At 43.2% G+C, this 18,628-nt stretch overlaps 1 protein-coding gene across 3 annotated transcripts in view; it reads left to right on the top strand.

Annotated features, from left to right (window-relative positions):
- The first annotated feature begins 3,860 nt into the window (after positions 1-3,860).
- ABCA1 (ATP binding cassette subfamily A member 1) overlaps positions 3,861-18,628 on the top strand; it is a 99,109-nt gene continuing 84,341 nt past the window's right edge. For all 3 annotated transcript variants that reach the window (XM_074932582.1, XM_074932583.1, XM_074932581.1), the window contains exon 1: positions 3,861-4,217. The gene's annotated coding sequence lies outside the window, so the exon portion shown is untranslated. The remainder of the gene's footprint in view (positions 4,218-18,628) is intronic.

Here is an 18,628-nt window from a genome sequence, read left to right as displayed (position 1 = left end):
ATGAGCTAAGCAGAGGCCAGGGATGTGAAAAGAGGAGGAAATAGTTCTGACAACAACAAAAAAGTGTGACACTTTCATTAAGGGCACTGTAGTTCATGGCAGACAAGAGGCCAGTATCCTCCCTTCTCATAGAGTGGAGATGCTGTCAGGAGAAGGACCAAGACACTCTTCCAGCTCCATACTGGAGGTTTGATGGGTACAGAGTGAGCTGGAGGAAGCTGCTGTGAGGCTGAACTTAGTCCAAAGTAGGTCATCTAAGGCTAAAAAGAGCTTGGCTTCCCAGATGAAATATCTCAACATCTGACTGCAAAAGGTATAAAACTGTCTCTTTATTGCTGAAATCTGTCTTAGACCTCTTCGGTTTATACCAAGGCATTTCTTGATGTGCTTGACTAAGCCCATAGTCTTCTCTAGTATCTTGATGTTTGAGCCATCAATCTTACAGGCTCAACAACGGTGTGTTTTGCCTTGTAGAACTTTTAAGTATGAAGAAACAACTTCCTTCTCAGCAAGAACACAGCGTGTTTTCCTATTTTCAGTTCCACCCCTGCATTCCACTACATAATGTCTTTTCCACAAACAGCAATTTACATGTCCTCTGACCTCTCAGTAACTGGCATAGCTGCAGTCCCTTTGCAGCTCTGTAGCTCTTCCTTTGTACACAGCCTTGGACCCTGGTGGGGGCTACTTTTTCATACTTGCAAAAGGACATTGTAGTGAGGGAATAGGTTGAAGGAGAAGACTGCCCTTTGGAAAAGATTAAAGGATCAGGTCTAATCTGAAAGTGTATGTCACGGAAATTGCATATTGGGCATAACTGAAGGACTTCTAGTAGCAGGGGGCTGCAGGGGAGGAGGCCATGAACTCCTCTGTTCCAGTCACAGATGCTTTCAGCCAGATTTGAAAGGGATGAAAACAACCCACTGTATATGCAAAAACCTCAACTAATGACAGCAATGCATGGCACCTCTGCTGAGACATATTTAAGGAAAAGAAGATCCTCTAGGGCAGGAAACAATGGAGATGTGAGGAGATCTGTTAGGAGATGGAGGAGGAGGAAGTGGAGGAGACACATGGAAGGTGAGAAACACAGTCTCAGGAAGGAGGCACTCCATGCCAGAGCAGGGACATCCCTGGAGGGACTGTGGCCAATGGAAGACCCCCTGGTGAAGCAGAGGAACAGTAAGAGGCAAGAAGCGGTGAGGAAAATGAGTAAGAAACAAGGAACAGTAGAAAGGAACCATTACATGCTGACCCCAACTTTCCACATTGACCAGTGCCTCACAGAAGGAACTGGGAGGGCCTGAGCATAACACCTTTTGAAAGCAAGGGATGCTGAGATCAGGAAGTGGACAGGAGAGGTGCTTAACTGGAGCTGATCTTGGGGAGGGAGGAGAAAATGTCTTTCCCTAAGTATTTAATTGTTTCTCCCCCCTCAATATCTGAATCTGTAGTTGAGATTTTGCATTAATTTGCAATAAATTAAATTAAGCAGAATTCCCTGAGACTACTTTGCCTGCAGAGACCTGCCACACCTTCCAGAGGACACAGAAGCCAACATAGTATTTGCTGTGGATGTAACACTTGGGAGGTATAAATGACTCTGAGAAATCTATAGGAACTGCATGTGTTCATCCTCTCTGAAAACCCAAGCCACCCATACATAAGTACAGTCAGTGTTATTCTTAGAAACTATTCCCAGCGTGGCTATTGAATTTGTGTTTATACAGCCTAGCCATTGGATCTAACTGTGCCCCCTTCCCTTGTCATCCTTCTTGTACCATTTGTCAGTGCTTGTCTCTCAGTGATCTGACGTCACTGTCATGCAATCAGGAGAATGCAAATGCTGTCCAGTGGTGCACAAAGATTTCCCACCATCCTACAGATATTTTAACAGAGCAAACTGAATTAAATGCTCCATTTGCTTCTCATTAACATCTGTTTATTGGCAGTTTTATTGTAAAATGTTGTCCAAATGCTTTAAGAGTTGGCACAGATACTGATTTCTGGGATTAAAAAAATCCAGCCTTCTGGTGATACTGGAAAAACACTTTCCTAGTGGAGCCTGGTTTAAGGAGACACCGGTAGCAGGGCAAATTTCAGCTCTTTGGTAATGATGTTTCCACTGATGTCAGGTCACTAATTCTTTCGGAAAACCTCTCCGGTATACTCCATTCTCTTTCAAACTCTTTACTATGTGAGATGAGCCATAACACACTGCAGGTAGTAAACTACATGTACTCTTTCTCCCAGTGTTCTGAATAAACATGTGGAAAAAATTTAATTTAGAATTTAAAATTACAGTCCAGTAAAAGTTTGAAAACGTGTAAAGATGGAAAGCTCTAGTATATGGTAAAAAAAACACAGCTGCATTTATACAGTCGAGACCCAATTTTTATTTCGGTTTTACAATCAGATTAAGGTGAATCTGTTTGCATTTGTGAAGTTATGGAGCAGCTACACCAGGGAAACCAAGAACAGAACCAGGAGCTTTTTCATTTTGTCTAGCCCTGAGCCCCTCTGTGAGATGGTGACTGAAGGAAGGAGCTTTGGTCACTGCTAAAATGAACGTGTCTGCTTTTATTCAGTGTAGAAGGGTCTACATTATTAATTTGAATATTTACTACTCTCTGTGAGACTCCAGTGCATAGTATTATTTCAGATTACAATCAGTCCAAGCTCTCTGGAGTTTGCTTTCAGGTATTTGCTTTTCTATGCCACCTGAAGAAATACAGTGGTGGCAAGTGGCGCATTGAAATACAAGTCAGAAAACTCAAAGGTAACATCCAGATTGCTCATAATGAGGCAAAGCATTAATAGCATGAACAGTAACATCAACTACTTCACTGCAGAAAAGCAATGGCAGTGCATTATATCTGTAGAGGGAACCATACTTTAGAGTTGCTTGCCTTTTGTGCACTGTTTTCATTCACAGAGCATTTTATGCACTGAAAATGCACTGCTGCACTTGCAGATTGCAAATGCAGTGTTTTTAAGTGCTCCTGCCATGTGACAAGCAAAAAATTTGGAATGGGTTGGGTGATGAGTGATGTTTCTTGGGGAGAAGCCCATTTGGGAGAACAAGGAACTGTGACACCCTCGGTCATCTGAGAATGTAATAATTGCTAGGATCATTAACACAGGCCATTTTTCAGGTAGCTAAAACACAAGATCATTTATGGATTTTGTGGCAAGTCAAGCTGGGTGCTGTGAACCTTTAAAAGTAGAGGGGTTTTTTAAAAAAATATTTGTGAATGGTTGTCAATTTCTCCAAGAACTGACAAACTGAATTCATCCTTATTTATGGGTAAGCATCAAAGTGTTAGCTTTTACAGTTACTTGCCTTTTCCTTACCAAAAGTGACTGGAGGATGAATTCTGGTCTTGTTGGTGTTTGGTACCGATTGATTCCTACTAGGCCAATGCTTTTGGTATGCTCCGTAGCTGGACAGCTGAGGATGTATCTGTGCCCAATTTGTTCCGGCTCAACTCTGAAGATGGGGGGAGAGGAGCAGGCTCGGAGCTGAGGGCGGTGGTAGCACAGTGACCTCGCAGGTAACTCAGTGCTGGGGTTTCTGCTCTTTCTGCTCTTCCGAGGTCAGAAGGGCGGTCCGGGGGGCAGGCGTGGGAGCCAAAACGCCAAGGGCTGGGATGCTGCTTACGCCCCCGGGAGCGCGGAGTTTCGCAAAAAGCAAGGCAGCCAGCCCCCGCCCCCCGAGTCCGCGGTGGAGGAGGGGGTGGGGGGGTGGTGGCGGGGCGGACATACACAGGCTCGCAGTTTGGTTTTGGCTGCAATGTGCACGCCCACAAGCAAATCGCCTCCCCCCGCCCCGCCCCCCCAGCAGCCGCTGCGGAGGGAAAAGGAATAAAATAAAAGTGGTGTAAGAGAGAAGGAGGGAGGTAAAAGAAGAAGAGGAAAAAGACAAAAAGGAGAGAGGACAGCAGAGGAAAGGGGAAGGGGAGAAGCAGGCTCCCGGGCGGCCCCGGCCGTGGAAGGGGCGGGCGCCCCCGCCGCGGGCAGCTCCCGACGCTCTATAAGAGGCGCTGCGGGGCGCGGGCGCTTGGCAGCGGGGCCGGCGCTGGGGCCGGGGCTGGAGACGCTGAACAGAGATCGCAGCGCGGAGCAGAGACGGCGGCTGGGCTGGGCTGGACTGGGCTCGGCTCGGCTCGGCTCGGCTCGGCTCCCCGCGGGACCGACGGCGGCTGCCGGCCGGGGAGGTAAGTGGCAGCAGCGGGGAGGACGCGCTGCGGGTAGCTGTCAAGGGAGGCTTCCTCCCATGTACCCGCTCCGCCTGCAGCAGGCGGCGTAAAGCGAGGAGGAGAAAAACAAATAAGTGTGGGGTTTTATTTTTGTTTTCCGGAGTGCTACTGCTCGTAGTGCCCGATGTGTCGGGAGCGTGGCTCGGAGGATGGCTTACAGCGTAGCCGGGGATCAGGAAGGGGTTAAAAGTGGGATTTTCTCTCTGTGTGTGCCTTTTTTTTTTTTTCCTCTCTCTCTTTTTTTTTTTTTTTTTTTTTTCCCCTAATAATGATTTTATTTTAGCTTATTCTGAGCGAGGCGAATCAGACTTGGCAGCGCTCGCATAGGGTGGCTTCATCTTACGGCCACCTCTTCAGCCCTGGTTGGTGCTAGAAGATAACGGGAGGGTTTTCAACCCCTTCACTCTTACATGAATCCTATAACGTCGTGGGGGAGAGAGGTGCGGGGATGGCCTTAAGGTGAAGGGGACTGTAAGAATAAAAGATCGATCTCACAGCTTTTATGATGGACAGGACGTTCAGCTGGATGCAACAGATTTTTTTCTGCGTGCCAGACTGATGTTAAGTCTTTACTGCTACGTTACAATCTATCATCCAGCCTGTTCGGAAATGCTTAGTTCTAGAGGTGCACGACTGCCTAGGTCCTTAAAATGTATTAGTAAAGATACTCTAATTCTAAATTAAAAGTTCGTATTAAACAGTATTTTTTTTCCTGTTTTAAAGGAGTGCCCTTGCCCCTTTCCTCCCAGTTGCTGGGCTTGGAGATTTTAAGGTTGTACAAATAACTTAATTGGATGATCAAAGTTGATCTTCAGTGTGTTGGAATAGGCTTTAGTGAAACCAGAGGAATGTAAACATGTGCTTACATACTTGTAAACATGTGCTAAATTAAAGCTTAAATATTAGTTGGACTTTCTTGAAAACTATTGATACAGATTAACACATTCAATTGCATTTTGGAGGTGCCTTTGAAAATTAGTTGGTGCTTGTACTGTGGACAAGAGCCATGTCTTGAGGATTTTCCAGTAGTAACAGATAGCCAAGCTTGCTGTCGAAAGGCTTTTGTAATGGAGCAGTCTTGCTCAGTTTTGGAAGGGGGTCATGGTAGTAAACATTCAGTGCAAATGCTTTTTGTGCCTGGCCCTTGTGGCATAGTTTGCCTCCCTAACAAGTCGGATTAATAGTGTGTGCTGAGACTTTCCTGTAATGCAGATCAGTATGTGATTCTGTGATGCCCCTGTAGGCTGTCAAGCTAAATGGGTACTACCTGGGAGACTGCAGTGTGTTACTGATATAACAGATACAAATGGTGGGTCTTCACAGTTCATTGTGCACATTAAAATTCAAATTTATGTAAGAGTGATGTGATACAGTCTACATCTGGTATGGTCTGAACGAGTAACGTCAGGAGTCTGATGCCTTTAATCATGATGTGGAGCATCTTGCTTCTCATGTAGTCATAAGTTGGTAGGGCTGATTACGGTGAGAATTAGAAGTTTGCTTCATGGTGTGGATAAAAGTTTCATAGCAGGGAACACAAGAGCTATATGGTAGAATCTAAGTTAAACCTGTTAAATTGAGAGTACCCAGCTTTAAAAAATAATAAAAATAGATTTTTTTTTTATGCTCCCTGTAGGTGTTCTGAGGAGATACCTGCTTGCCTCTGGGTTGCAAGAGATCACAATTGCAGTCATCTGGGGTTAGAGTGTAATAATCAAGCAGTTAGTCCCAACCATTCACAATAACTTTACCCTGATAAGCTCCTGCTAAAGTACGCTTAGCCATATGATATTTATGTGAAACAAACACCCAGGTGCAGCTATATGTAAGACTGTGGCATGTGGAGGAGTCATGGTAATCTTTTGGATATCAATTCCAAATTTCCTCTGAATACAACTGCACAGCAGTGAAAGGAGATATGTTGAAAGTTTCTTAATGGTCTCTTCACCTAGTGAAATTAAGGCATGTTTATAAATCAGTTTGCCACAGGCAGCTGCTGGCAAACCTTTTTTGTAATGCTAAATTAGTTTTGAAAAACAAGTGTAGCTCAGCGCTATTGGTGTGAGCAGAGACTTGGTCCGGCACCAAATTCAACATCTACCATCATGGTGTAGATAAGAGTAGCTCCTTGTGAAATGCTGACAGAAGATGAGATTCCATGAGTTTAAAATAGTTCAGTAAAATTATTTTTGCTTTGTTCCAGGAGTAGCCTTTTCTCTAGAATTCCTTCGACTGAACTTCCCTCTGGCTGTGTGAGGGTAAAACAGTCTGCCACAGTGCAGGAGTAAGCCTCAGTGACTTCAGGAAAGTGGCTGTGGACCTTCTATGCAGATTCTGGGCTGTGGCACTCTCATGCATTAATGAAGTGTAATATACACAATTCAGAAAGCAAGTCTTGCCTTCAACTCTGCAAGCCTGTTGTCTCACTAGTGAGCTCACCTGGCAGAGGACGAGTTAGACCCACAAAGACAGAGCAGGAGGAGGATCAGTACTCAACTGCTATCTGGGGACAGCCATGATCAGCTCAGCTAGTGTTTATCACATGCATTGCACCATGCCTGCACAGTATTTCTTAGGGTGTGGTTTCTTCAGAGTTTTAATCCAGAGTAATTAGGTTGCTAGTGAGCTGGTGATGAACGTGCTTCATTTTCCCCAACTGGCCATTCTCTTTTCTCTTGCCATTTGTTTCATTCTCCATCATGGCACTAGAGTTCACCAACCCAGCCTGAGTTGAGAAAAACTTTTCTTTTTGCTTGGTGATTTTTTTTTTTTTTTTAGCATCCTGCATTCAAAGTCATTTTATGGTTTTGAGCACTGGTGCTAATACAAAAATGATGACAAGAGGGGAGCAGAAGGGCAACCAAACTACTACTTCAAGTAACCTCGGAGCAAGCACCCTTGGTGTTTATATAGGCCTTCTAGGCTGGGCAACGCACCAAATCCTGAAATAAATCCAGAGGCCATGCCTGACCAAACACCAGCATGTTTCTGTTAGGCTGGTTATTCTTGATGGCTCCTGCTGCAAGAAGAGCTAGAGTCAGGACTAACTTTTTAGTAAAACGTATTTTATATGTAGGACGTATTTTTCCTTGCTCATCTGAGACAGCTAGGGACCTTTCTCCAGGTCTGACACAGTAGAAATTCTCTGTCTGAGGTCATCTCTCATTTAGGCCAGCTGAGGATTTGAATCCTGAATGCTTAGAAGTTTTCTGGGTAGTTAATGAACATGTACATCTGCAGTTACTGATACTAAGCATATGGATTTAAAATACCATGGTAAGACTCTACTTGTAGTGTTAAAAAGGTGATCACCACAAAAAAGTTAAAATACTTCATAATCTGTAGCTACATGTCTTGTGTGTGTGTATATATATATATAGGTTGTACAAAAGTCATACAGAGCAACTCAGAATTACTGTGATTTGAACTACTGACCGGAGTACCTGTTCTCTCAGTTTTGTCCGTTTCTGTAAAATAGGTGGTAGCAAAGCTAGTCCTGTCTTTATTAGTGTTTGTCATTGAAGGGGGGAAAAGCATGTGAGCTTGCCTCAAGGACTGAGAGTGAGACAGAGTAGGATGGAAAACTGTTGATGAAGCTTTCCTGACACAACAGGCAAACACTGTAGGAAAAATGGGACCATTCATATCTTTATTCCTTGGGTTAGTGGTGAAAAAGCTTGATCATAGATAGTAAGAATGGACATCAGTTTGAATGGCATAAATACTCGCATGAAAGCTGACCTTCTTCCTGTTCTGTGACTTTCTGGAGGAGTGTTGCTTACCAGAGCTCTGTCTAATACAGTGAGATTGGTTTGTGTCATGCTAAATTTCTTAGGAACAATTGGTATTAGACAGAAAAAGGAGAGGGCAGAAGAGTGTTTCCGAGACAGTTCTGATTTGGGCTAGATAGCAAGGTCATTCTCTGGGAAAGAACAAACAAAGCCAGAGCCTCTGACCACAGTTCAGAGATCGTTCTGGAGGTCTGGTTTCCTTTTTAGCCAATAGCAGGCAGGACTGTGTGGAAGGTAGAGGTGGCCAAAACCTGTTACCACCCTGCTTGCTTGGCTCTAAAACGATCTGCAGTTTTACTAGTCCATTTCTAAGTGAATGGTTGCTACTGGGAGCAGGCAAGAAAACTGCAATTAATATTCATTAGCATTCTTTTGTTGTTAGCTTAGTAGAAGCCAAAATTAAGCCATGTGGAAGGTCTCAGAGCGGTGGTGGTGGTGGTGTAGGTTACAACAGCAGGACTAGAGACCAGCAGAACCTGGTTCATAGCACCTGTGCCCATCTTGTGATGACTTGTCCCTATAATTTCCTATTACCTGCTTTCACCATTGTTATAACAATGACATGACAAAAGCTTATACTCTTTTTCATGGTAGAAGTGAAAGTGTGTTACCTGCTCAGGTGAGAAAGAAAACCTCATGTTTTTAAAAGCTGTAGGCTGTTGTTGGAAATGTCAGCAACCTGGACTTAAGTCCCAGATTTTCAGATGCAGTATCTGCTTTTCCAGGTGAATTTTTGTGCCTTCAAAAGAAAGCAAATTGTCATACATGTTCTTTTGTCTGAGAGCTGTATTCATGGGGAATATATTGATATTCTAGGAATCTATTGATGGCTTTTTTTCCTCTTCCCCATATTGCAGTTATCCCATAACAAGAGTTTAGCAATGTCTGAGAATAAAGCAGAGTTAGGACCTAATTGAGATGGAATAAAAAACCCTGAACCTCCAGACAATAAAGCAGGATCAATCTTTTCTGAGCACAGATGCATGGATATTTCATTCTGGTAGCAGTACAGGAGTCAAAGTTCAAAATCTACTCCTCCCCTAAATGTAATGTTCCTATAAAAAAATTAAATTGAGCCTGCATTTGTATTTTTGTTCTATCAGTGGACAATGTGCTTTTTACTTAATTTCTTTGTTTTGAAGTATTTTATATATTTTATTCTTTACCCTATTAAATCAAAGTAGCAATTCTTCCTGCTTTGTTTCCCAGCTCTCTCAAGCCTGTATTTAAGTATTCATCCTAAAGTAAGCAATACAAGTGTTTGTACTGTCTTTGGAGAGATCTGGATTTGCTTCCTTCTAGCAAACTGATAGCATCACCTGTACACCATCTGTTTTCAGATTTCTTCAGATCTTGATGTTCCCTGATTGCCTGTGTCTTCCAGAGCTTCATTCCCAGTTCTTGTGACATGCCTTTAATGTTTCACACCATTACATTTATGTTTCCAGTTGTGTTTAGATATATGTATATATATATATAACTGTACATAATTGCAGTCAACTGGATTGTCTGTGGGACTACGCTTTGACTCCAGTGGAACTTTCTCAGCACCACTAAGGATATCCTAAACTCAACAACAACAAAAAATGTTTTAGGTCCTATATCCATTAAAAACTTGCAAAGCTTTTGTTTATGTTTCTCTTTTGTAAGCTTATGCTTTTCCTTTTGTCATTTCATGCCACTTCTGTGCTTACCTGAAGTGTTTTTGGTTCTATTTGGTTAAAATTGAGTAGACTACAGATGTTCACCTCTTTGCTTGGTCCCTTGAAACTATTGGAGCAGACTAACAGCTCTGTCCTGAATCTTTCTGCATCATGAGGTGTAGTTTAGGACATAAACAAATTATGTCATCCTTATCTCTTACATCTGTCTGTGCATAATGTTAAAATAAGCATACGTTAGCCTGCTTTGCATGTGTAACTGTAATACTGACCCTAAGGACTGCAGCTTCAGCAGTTCATGTATGTACAGTTGGAGCTAAAGAATATAAAGTGTGTTCAATAACTGTTTCATCAGTGGATTAGGCAAAATGGGGAAGATGGGCACACACTTTCTGGCAGTGCTTGTAGCTGGCTGCCCTGTGCCACATAGGCCATAGCAGGCACATGGGCTTCCCTCTTAAAACGTGTGCAAATTATTTTCATATTCTTCTATGAATAACTTAAGAGATAAGTGGTTATTGAACTCTGGTTGCCAAGATTGATGACACATTCATTCCTCTTCATAGCTGATACAGCTTTCAAAAGTACTTATACATCTGTTTATCACTTTAGTGAATTACTAGCTTCCAAATCCCTGCAGTTAGATGGTTAGCCATGTGGGAGCCAAGGTCTTGTTGTAGTTCTGTCTGTTGTAGCCTTTAAAGTATCAAACTCTGTTCAAGCTGACAATGTCTGCTAAACGCAGCCTTTGTCAGTTTATTGCTTTTTTTCCCAACAATGTCATTTCCTTTCATTGTGCTAGAGGCTTTTTCTTGGCTAATGTTTTTCTGCATAGTTAGGGATATTTTTGTTTCATCTGCTGTTACTTATACCACAGATATCAGTGCAGTTGTGTAGATACCAAGCTCAACAGACAGCTTATTCTTTATACCAGTAAATCTCAAAGGCAGCACTGGGATATTTTCTACATTATAAGCCATGTTACATTGCGTTCTGCTCTTGTTACTGAACACGTGCTGGTTTATGACCTGATGGTCCCAAACAGGGAAGATGAAGAGGAAAAGAACAGTAAAGTTTCTTTTGATGTTACAGGGCATCAAATTGCAGTTTAATCTTGTACTGAGCATGGTTTATGTCCTTGTCTTGTCCCAAGATGAAGAGCAAGTTACAAAAACAACATGTAGGAGAAGAACTTCTTTAAAAAAAAAAAACCCAAACCCTTATGAATGTGATGGCAAAGCTGCAAGGCTTGCTAACTTAGTTCAATAGAAGATAGAACCATGTCAGTGATGCTCCAGCCATGCTGCAGTGGGATTGTGGAACACCCATCAGTGTTACACTTTTATTAAATCAAATCTATGGCTACTTTGTCTGAAGGGATTCAGTGACCAGGATGTGCTGTGGAAGGGGTGGTAGTCAAAAGTGTTTCTGTCTTAAAGCCCTCTGAGCTTGTGGATTTCTTTTCCTAAAAGTTGATGAGGCTGATGACTTTCTTGGGGGAGCCCTGTCATCCTTCTCCCTCTCAGGGTTGCTGCCAATCAATGTACCTTTTGCAATGTGAAATGCTTCACCCTTTTTCCTAGTTGGAAAGATAAAGTCCTTAAACAGAATGTGTCATCAGCTGGAAAAAGTGACTGAGTCTGTGTAACACAGCTTTTTGCAGATTGTGTACCGACAGTACTACAGCTGCTCAGAGATCAAAGCTTAATGGCATGAATTGAGCTCAAATGTCGCAATTATTATTTTAGCAGGATGTTCTATTATTTCTAGATTCCACTAGTGAAGACCTCATTCTTTGAGAGCCAAAAAAAAAATTCTGCTAATATGGACTATGGATTTTTGGACATTGGCCGTGATAAAGCAAATCAGCTTTTGTGTTTGTTTTTGCCAAAGAATGGACTAGATTTTTTTCTTTTTTTGTACGGGTAAAGTAGGGGACGTTCAGTGTAGTGTTGAAAGTTGAAATGCCTCATGTATTTCACAACCTTCCAGTGGAAGCTGTTTTTTGTAAAATAGATGACTGCATTTCATCTTGTGTTATACTTGACATATAAGCGATTTCTTTTTGCCTAAGTGCATGCCACAGTCTCTTCCGTGTGCTTTTCTTTGGGTCAGTCCAGCTGTGGTGCATGCAAGCTTGACATCTTCCATTGCATTGGAGCATCTTTTCACCAGTGAGCATGCTAGAAGTAATGAGAACCAGTTGTGGTCATTCTGGCAGGCAGACATTGCTCCTCTGTGACCTGGAACAGGTTTTCAAAATGGCTTGGCATGTTGTGTCACAAGAGAGGCTTATAAAACACCAGCCATTTCTGAAGCTGGCTTGTGTAAATGTCCAAGAAGGACTTTGGAAAACATAGTCCAGTTTGTGTTATGGAGTACTTTGTAAGCTAGTGCTATGCTCATTGGGAAAACTGATCCCTGTGGTTTATTTCAGATTGGTAGGCATGGGCCCACCTGTGGCCCTGAAATACATCTTAGGAGTTTGGGTTTGATAGAAGAGGGAAAAAGGATAATCTTTTTGAGTGCTCATTATTTTAATTCTGGGCCAGGTCTTTCAAAATGATCATCTGCTCAGCTGTTCATAGTGGAACATTCAGAAAATCCTAACACATAGTATCATATACTTACTGACTTGGAAAAATTAATTTGCTCAGTCCTAGTGCCAAGGCTAAATACCTTTAGAAACCCCTTGCCATTTTGCCTAAATAGATGAGAAGCCAGATTTTGTTCCCTAACGTGACATTGTATTAGTTCCATCTATTGCCAGAGCAAGATCCAGGCTCCCGTCTTTGCGTAGTACCTAGTGGTGCAAGCAGAACCTCATATTGGGCTCTGGTTATGTCACTAGTTGTTTTAGTAGTAGCACTTAAAGCTGGTGGTGAACAGGTATTTTATTGTCAGCCTGTGCTAAAAGGGAGACTCTTTTTCCACTGGTTGTCTCAAATTTTCTGTGAGGTTGGGCCCCCTTAGACAATAAAGGGGAAGTAATTTATTCACTATTTTGTGTGCATACTGCCTTAGGATCCTGGTGAGAGAGATGCTGTGTTTCTTGATTTTTGTCTGGACCAGATGTGGCAGGTCTCTAGAGTTATTCCATGAGACTGTTTCATCAACTTTCTGATGTTTTGGCAGTATAAGGCCTTTAATACTAGTTTTACAAAATTTGACATGCTCCTCGAGGAGGGAAAATGAGTTAAATTGTTTGTGGATTATCATGGAAGTGAATCTTAGTGTGTCTGTCATACAAATAATTGTTATTTAGGCGTCAGGTGGATGGCCATGTTGAAAGGAGCGTACTAGTTTCTTTCAATATTAGTAAGCACTGGAAAACAAGGCCAGAACCTATTTACTACCTAACCTAAGGCCAGGTAGTCAGTGTGTGTAAAGTGATGTAAACTAGTAGAGGATCTTGCCAAGAATACTGTTGTTTGTGGTCCTAATTAAATTCTTGCTTGCTGACCCAGGAGCTCTCCAATCACACTGTTAGCAACACGAGTTGGTGTAAACCCTGTGACGTGACCTGGGTGATTTTGAAGAGGAAAGCACTTCTCATTGAATGACTTTTTACATGGAATAGGAAATTTGATGTCCAATATTCATTTGGCAAGCGGGAGAGAGGTTATGAAAGACCTGGTTTTGGTGTCTGTGTGGCTCCACTGATAACGATCCAGTGTCCCAGTCAGCAGGCTGTAGGTTCAAAGCTCACACCTCCACTGCTGATCCTGCATTGCTGGTGATTGCTACAGAGTCTAGCAGTGCTTAAACCAAGAGACAAACGTGTGGGATCTGGTGGTTATATTCTTGTCTCTGCTTTTGCTTTGCTTGTGGCCTCAGGTGAGTTGATTGAACTCTCTGTGTTGCTAACACTTTTCATGGCACCTTTTTGCTACTTAGTTCAGGCTCTTAAGGTTAAAAGATTACTTTAAAAGAGCAATACTGTTACTGCTATAAAATTATCATTGTTCGGGTGGCAACTTCCCCTCTTTCCTAGAGCTCCAGTAGATATGATAAGTTTTTTGATTTCTTGAAAGTTTTAGAGATGGGGAAGTCAGACTTGTGCCTATGAGTTTTGCAAGCTTTATGTGAGTTGTTTTGATCACAGAATGGATATTACTTCAGATTCTTTATGCAATGACTGGTTTTGCTGCAGATATTATCTCCAATTAGATCTCTAGCAGCAGGATAAAAAATTGCTTTCATTTGTCTGCAGCTGTTCTTCATCTAGCCTAATCTCAACAGAATTTGAATGATTGCTGTTTTTCTTCCTCCTTTAGTCTCATTTGAAGTTGCATAGATGCAAAGTGATTTTTTGCTTTCTGGAAGTTGAAGTTATGGTGAAGGTGTCCTCCAAATACTTGGGCCTTGAGAACTTCTTATGGCCTTGCACAGTCATGGTTTGTACAGAGTGGATGTAGTTGTGTAAGAATAAGTCTCTTGGTTGTAGCTGCTGTGCTGGAAGAAGTGAAATCCTGATGCTCTGCACAGAAGTGGCCCAAGATGCTGGACTTTGATTTGGAAGATGTAGATTTAGTTCTGGACTTGGGTTAATTTGCACCTCTGTTACCCAAGTGCCCATCCAGGCCACTAGTTCTCTGATGGTTTGTCTTGTTTGAGTCAAAATGTCAGTTCATGAGTCAGGGACTTAGTCTTACCTTGGTGTTCAGCCCTCATGGGAACCTGCTTTCAACTGATGATGTATGGAGCACAGGGGAACTTTGGCCTTGGATCTGGGCCTTGCAGAGCTAACACGACTGTGTTGCTTGCTCTGCAAAATGCAGCCTGACACTGCCTAAAGGGATTGAAATGTTAAGACATTTCTCAGCATTCTCAAAGAGGACTATTTCTGCTGAAATCTGGTGTTTATGTTATGTTGCCCCTTTTCTTCCAAAGTGGGTCTTGTTTGACTCGATACATATGAAGGCAAAATCTCTTGCAGTTAACCAGTTGTACAACTTTTCATCTAAGGCAAATAGTGTAAAATGCTATACCATATTTGCTCATGGAAGAGGAACAGCATCAGCTCTAGTACTTCAAACCTGTGCTGTGTCCAGCAAATAATGCCTTTTTTCCTCTTATAAGGGCATCACCTCTAAACATTACATTGGTACTCCTTATGGCTGCTTGGTCTGTGGAGAGCTGCCAGTGGTGGTGGCTTTTTTGATGTGGGAAATCTGACTGAGAGAATGGGACAGAGGCTGCTAACTGATTTCATGGAGGCCACTGAACCTTCGTCAACTAGCTGTTAGCCCTGCTGACCGAGACTGGGTTTAAGTCTTTGCTGAGACATGAAAGGTCTATAGCCTCTTGCCAGAATCCTGACATGTTCCAGTCTTATAAGGTTTGATAAGTTCTCTTTGTTCTCTGTCTAAATAATGATTTATTCTCTAGGGGAGAGGTTTTTTGCCCCCAAAAGAAAGCAAACAGCTGCATTGTTTACAGAAAGCTGCTTTTGAAGGCTGTTTTATATTTACTTAGTACAGACACCAGGCATGGGGGTGGGGAATTGATTCTCTGCCACTTAAGCTTTTTTTCCTCTTCAAATCTACAGCTGTAAAAATACATTGCTTTGTATTTAATGTGAATTGAGTCTGGAGACTCTTGACATACCAGCTAATGGACTTTTCAATAGCCATTCTACTTCCAAGTAGTGGGTAGCACTGATCTAGAGAGAAAGATTTGGTCAAAGTATATGTTTCACTGTCAGCATTTTCAGAGGTTGCCCTGTAGCTGAACTTTCTCTCGAGAGATTAATTTTCTGAATTGCACACTGAGAGGGAGTTGCAGCCCTGTAGGTCTGGAGGCTGTGCAGAGTTTCTGTAGTGGGGGGAAATGTCATGTGCAGGGGTCTTCTGCAAAGACAGACCATGGGACAAGCATGTGGACACTGTGCTTTAATTGTGCTGGTGGGTGTTGTGGCTGCTGGTCTGGGTGAGTAGTGAAGGCCTTGACCTGGTGTTAGAACTTTTCTAAGAGCAAATCAGGAACTCCAGGTCAGATCAGAAGGTAGGTACAGGTTGCTCTGTATCTGCCCATCCTCTGATGTCCACTGATTCTGCAGGCTAAACAAGCTGTTTTGTAACTGTAAGGGTAAGCTTTTCCATAGGAAAAGGCTGATGGAAACTCTATCAGAAGATCTGGGGAAGTATTCGGACATCTCTTACTTGATCCTTCTCTGTGTTTTTGTCAGAAATTGGGAACACATGAGACACCTGACAAATAGCATGATAAGTGTACACAAGTCTGAGTGGCATATTGGTAGAGCATGTAGAGACCCCAGGATACCCACCGCTTATTTGCTAAATACAAAATGGCTTCTTAATCATTACACTTTCTTGGCTGGCTGGTTAACAGAATGCTCATTGCTGTATCTGTGTTGCACAGGGCATATGCCTGATTTCAGGATGTTATTCCAATCATGCATTGCTTGTTTGCATTATCAGACAGCCGTCTCTGGTGATACCTGTTTATTTGTGGTAAAGTGGCAGTTTGCGTTTGCAGTGAGTTACTAGACAGCAGCCAGGTGTACCCCAAAGCTGTAGGTAATTTGAGTCTCCCCTGGTGTGCTACATGTAGTTTGTTTTGCAGTTGTGTTATATGTTGGTGAAGATGTGGAGAAAAACTGAAGCAGAGCTAGACAAAACTAGGTTTCTGGGTGATGAAGAGAAGTAAACCTGATGCCACTAGGCTTAAAATGACTGTATATTGATATCTGCCTCTACTGAACAACATGCAGTGTTCACACAATGAAAAGACAGGGTATGGAAACAGGATGTCCTACACAAAGACCTCTCTACAGCTAAGTTGCACTATTTGTTGCAGGTGAAGGAATTCTTCCTACTTTCACACTGTAAGTGCTTTTTAAAAGTGAGAGATTGCACTTGAAAAGAATGAGTCCAATAGTGGCAGGCATAAATCCCCATTCTCTTCAGTAGAGCTGTGGTACTTTATATCACAGAAGACTTATGCCGTGCTGATGGATTCATACAGCTTTTCTTATTCTAAATGGAAACAGTATTGCTCCTTTAGATACTTCAGGCTAGGTGTCAGGAGTGATCACTGATACCTGCTGTTGGCTGAAAAATGTTCCTTAGGTGAGACACAAAGTCTGCATTGGAAACTAGCTGGTATTTGTGTGTTTTGGCACTGCAGTGCTAAATGGCACGTTGGATTTCCCAGTTCTTTTGAACATACCAGACTAGTCTGAAGTGGAGATACAGATGGACTTAGCTCCAGCTGAGCTGGGAGTGTTCGGTCTATCACTTTTCTGCATCTGTCTGACAGTTCTTGCCTATTGTCAGCTGGAAGAACATCTGAAAGGGTGCTAACCCATTTTCCTCTGAGATTCTTAGTTTGCAGAGCATTTTCTGATGTGTTAGGAATTCAAATGGACCTAGTTAACTTGTATCAGCAGTGAACCAAATATGTCAGCCTCTGTGGATCAAAATCAGAGACAGCTCTAGGCATCAACATGTATTACCCAGTCTATAACAGGTATTAGGGCAGAGTATGTATTGAGGCAGAGTATGTCTTTAAAGCTGTCACCCTAGCATGGCTGGAAGAAGAATTGGGAGTGCTTCAGGTTCACGTTTTGTGCTCTTGGTGGTTAGTCCAATGTTAGGCCTTGTCCCCTAGTTTAACGTAGGGACTTAGGTGGTAGTGCCTGCATCTGGGCCAGGTTTTCCAGTCTTCAGGCACAGTTCTTAAAAATGAGTATTTTTGCTTAATTTGAAACTTGTATTCAGGGCTTATTTGAAAGCCAGAACATAAGCTTTCCTCCCAGAGAGCTGGAGTCCAAGGAGATGGCCACAGTTAAGTCTTCCTGGCTGCACAGGCTTCTGTTGATCAGCTGAAATGTGTCAGATGTGTTAAACCTGATCTCTTTCTGTGACAGGGCGACCTGCTTATTGGATGAGGGAAAGGCTGTGGATGTTGTTTAACTTGACTTTAGTAAGGTCTTTGACACCATTTCCCACAGCATTCTCCTGACGAAATTGGCTGCTCACGGCTTGGATGGGCACATGGTTTGTTAGGTAAAAAACTGTCTGGATGGCCGGGCCCAGAGAGTTGTGGTGAACAGAGTTAAATCTGGTTGGCAGCTGGTCACGAGTGGTGCCCCCAGGGCTTGTTTTTGGGGCCACTCCTGTTTAACATCTTTATTGATGATCTAGACGAGGGGATCGAGTGCACCCTCAGTCAGTTTGCAGATGACACCCAGTTGGGCGGGAGTGTTGATGTGCTCGAGGGTAGGGAGGCTCTGCAGAGAGACCTGGACAGGCTGGAGCCATGGGCTGAGGCCAACTGGAGGAGTTTCCATAAGGCCAAATGCCGGGGGCTGCCCTTGGGCCACAACAACCCCCAGCAGCGCTACAGGCTTGGGGAGGAGTGGCTGGAGAGCTGCCAGTCAGAGAGGGACCTGGGGGTGTTGATTGACAGCCGGCTGAACAGGAACCAGCAGTGTGCCCAGGTTGCCAAGAAGGCCAATGGCATCCTGGCTTGTGTCAGCAATAGCGTGGCCAGCAGGGACAGGGAAGGGATCTTACCCCTGTACTCGGCACTGGGGAGGCCGCACCTCGATTCCTGTGTTCAGTTTTGGGCCTCTCACTACAAAAAGGACATTGCATGACTCGAGCGTGTCCAGAGAAGGGCAACGAAGCTGGTGCAGGGTCTGGAGCACAGGTCGTACGAGGAGCGGCTGAGGGAACTGGGGGTGTTTAGTCTGGAGAAGAGGAGGCTGAGGGGAGACCTCATCGCCCTCTACAGCTACCTGAAAGGAGGTTGCAGAATGCTGGAGATGAGCCTCTTTACCCAAGTAATAAGTGATAGGACAAGAGGTAATGGCCTCAAGTTATGCCAGGGAAGGTTTAGACTGGATATTAGGAAGCATTTCTTTGCAGAACGGGTTTTTGGGCATTGG

Source organism: Athene noctua, chromosome Z (genome assembly GCF_965140245.1).
Source record: "Athene noctua chromosome Z, bAthNoc1.hap1.1, whole genome shotgun sequence".
Taxonomy (NCBI): Eukaryota; Metazoa; Chordata; class Aves; order Strigiformes; family Strigidae; genus Athene; species Athene noctua.
The sequence above is the reverse complement of the archived record's forward strand: the minus strand, read 5'-3'. Positions and strand labels throughout refer to the sequence as shown.